We start from the raw sequence: 3,276 nt of genomic DNA, 5'->3' as shown, positions 1-3,276 counted from the left end.
CCGAAGCTTTCCTTATAGGCAGCCTGCAGTGAAGTTTGCAGTGTCGATCGCCGCGCCGTAACACAGTGGGCGCGGCAGCAACCCCAAGATGAGCATCCCCAACCCGCTCATTTCTCTCGTACAAGATTGTGCTTGGATTGCTGCTGATACCAGAGGCACCGCCGTCGACATGTCATCCGACGGTGGCCATTCTTTGGAATCCTGGCGTCAAAGAGGGAAAGCAACTACTTCGACCGGCAGTATTTGACCAACGCAGCTTCGATGTCCCCTACGGATCCCCGATGCTATCAACAGAAACATTCAACGCATCGTCACAGGCATCACGGCTGCCCAGTATAAAATGGGACCACCATAGATTGCTCGGCAGCGGGCGCGACAGCAACGCCAAAATGAGCGTCACCAACCCGTTCATTTTTCCCGAACAGGTGAACAAACCCTACGGGAAGTCATTTCGAAGTAACAATGTCTGCTTACTTTTGCTGCCGTGCCCACAGCCAGTTTGTGAAATGTTCTCGATTGTGATTGTCTCGCTTAGGTATTTACTTACGCTGAGCGGTGACATAGAGGCGAATCCGGGCCCCAATGATACACAGATTGCAGAACAACTGAAGTTAATTGCGGATGAGATTCAGGAAATTAAGACAGGAAAAGTTCTAACCAGTCAAAAACTGAACGCAATAGAAAAGAAGCTTGAAAAAATAAGCGGGCTCGAAAAACAAGTGACAGAATGCACCAAGAGAGTCGCTGAGTTAGAGCGTAACCTTGCCATCATGACGAATAAGGTCGACGATCTTGATAACCAAAGCCGACGCTCTAATCTAATCATTTACGGTGTTGAGGAAGAGCAGAGCGAATCCACCGACAGCTTGCACGATACCGTCACGAAAACTATATTTGAGGACATTCTTGATGACCAAGGAAAGACAATGACACTAAACCTAGGCCGATAATCTTGAAACTTCTTGACTACAGTTACAAAATTAACATTCTTAAGCAATGCACCAAGCTAAAGGGCTCTGGCTACTCAATCGGTGAAGATTTCTCACTTACTGTTAGGAATATCAGGAAAAAAATTATGGGATCGAATTAAAGAACATCGCGACCGAAAAGAAAAAAGTCTCCCTAGTGTATGACAAAGTAAAAATTAAAGATAAGCTATTCGCGTGGGACAATGACCTCAATGGCATTGTTGAAATTAAGGCAAAAAACGAAGACTAAAATAAGCCTGGAAAACGAATTACCAGGAGCCAATGCTCTTGACTGTTCTCAATGTGAACGCGTGAAGTATTATTAATAAAGCGCATGAACTCGAAGCAATCCTACTGGCTTTCAAACTCGACATCGTTGCAGTTACCTTGACATGGTTCATCATCATCATCATCATCATCATCAGCCTGACTATACCCCCTGCAGGGCGAAGGCCTCTCCCATATTTCTCCCCTTAACCCGATTCTGTGCTAGCTGCATCCACTTGACCCCTGCGAACTTCTTAATCTCATCCGCCCATCTAACTTTCTGCCGCCCCCTGCTACGCTTTCCTTCCCTTGGAATCCAGTTTGTTACCCTAAGCGACCATCGGTTATCCTCTCTTCGCACTACATGTCCTGCCCATGTCCATTTCTTCTTCTTAATTTCCACTAGAATGTCGGTAACTTGAGTTATTTCTCTGACCCACTCTACACGCTTCCTATCTCTTAATGTTACCCCTATCGTTTTTCGTTCCATAGCCCTCTGGGTTGTCCTCAACTTAAGTAGAACTCTCTTGGTTAGCCTCCACGTTTCAGCGCCATAGGTGAGTACAGGTAAGATGCAACTGTTATATACTTTCCTCTTTAGCGATACCGGTAAGCTGCTAGACATAATCTGCGAGTGCTTGCCAAATGCGCTCCATCCCAATCTTATTCTTCTTGTTATTTCCTTCTCATGGTCCGGATCTGCGGTTACTACCTGTCCTAAGCAGACATATTCGCCTACTACTTCCAGTACTTCGCTACCTAATGTAAACTGCTGTTCCTTCCCGAGGCTGTTGAACATTACCTTAGTCTTCTGCATATTGATTTTCAAGCCTACCTTTCTACTTTTCCTGTCTAGGTCATCAATCATTATTTGTAGTTCATCTCCCGAGTTGCTTAGCAAGGCAATGTCATCAGCAAATCGTAGATTACTGAGGTATTCTCCATCTACCCTTATCCCTAACTGCTCCCATTCCAAGTCTCTGAATACTTCCTCTAAGCAAGCTGTGAATAGTACTGGGGAGATTGTGTCTCCTTGCCTAACACCTTTATTTATGGGAATTTTGTTACTTTCTTTATGCAGAACTATGGTTGCTGTGCAGCCACTGTATATATCTTCCAGAACTTTCACGTACGGCTCGTCTACCCCCTGATTTCGCAATGCCTGCATCACCGCCGAGGTTTCAACTGAGTCAAATGCTTTTTCGTAATCAATGAATGCTATGTATAAGGGCTGGTTATATTCCGAGCATTTTTCAATCACCTGATTGATGGTATGGATATGATCGATAGTAGAGTACCGTTTCCGAAACCCTGCTTGATCCTTTGCTTGATTGAAGTCTAAGGTTGTCCTGATTCTATTAGCGATTACCTTAGTAAATACCTTATACGTAACAGACAGTAAGCTGGCTAGGTCTGTAATTTTTAAGGTCCTTAGAGTCCCCTTTCTTATGAATGAGGATAATGTTTGCATCCTTCCATGGTTCCGGTACCTTCGATGACACCAGGCACTGCGTATACAAGATGGCCAGTTTTTTTAACACGATATCCCCCCCCCCCCCCGTCTTTCAGCAAATCTGTAGTTATCTGATCCTCTCCAGCTGATTTCCCCCTTTTCGTAGTTTCTAATGCTTTCTTGACCTCGTCCTTCGTCACTGGTGGAACGTCTGAATGTTTGTCCCTACCGCCAATCTCATTACGGTCGTGACTACTTTGGCTACTGTAGAGATTTGTATAGAACTCCTCGGCTACTTTGACTATCTTATCCATATTCGTGATGACGTTGCCCGCCTTGTCCCTTATCGCATACATCTGGTTTTTGCCTATGCCCAATTTCTTCTTTACCGCTTTAAGGCTTCCCCCGTTTTTTACAGCATGCTCAATTTTCTCCATATTATACTTCCTTATATCGGCCACCTTGCGCTTATTGATTAGCTTTGATATCTCGGCCAATTCGATCCGGTCTGTTGAATTGGAAGCTTTCATTCTCTGGCGTTTCTTAATCAAATCTTTCGTCTCCTTAGACAGCTTACCGGTATCCTCT

General features: G+C 44.7%; 1 pseudogene; it reads left to right on the top strand.

Moving 5' to 3' along the window:
• Positions 1-281: 281 nt before the first annotated feature.
• On the top strand, positions 282-1,260 carry LOC146204967 (uncharacterized; annotated as a pseudogene).
• Positions 1,261-3,276: the final 2,016 nt, after the last annotated feature.

Source organism: Amblyomma maculatum, chromosome 1 (assembly GCF_055883805.1).
Source record: "Amblyomma maculatum isolate TAMU_Amacu chromosome 1, ASM5588380v1, whole genome shotgun sequence".
Classification (NCBI taxonomy): Eukaryota; Metazoa; Arthropoda; class Arachnida; order Ixodida; family Ixodidae; genus Amblyomma; species Amblyomma maculatum.
The sequence above is the reverse complement of the archived record's forward strand: the minus strand, read 5'-3'. Positions and strand labels throughout refer to the sequence as shown.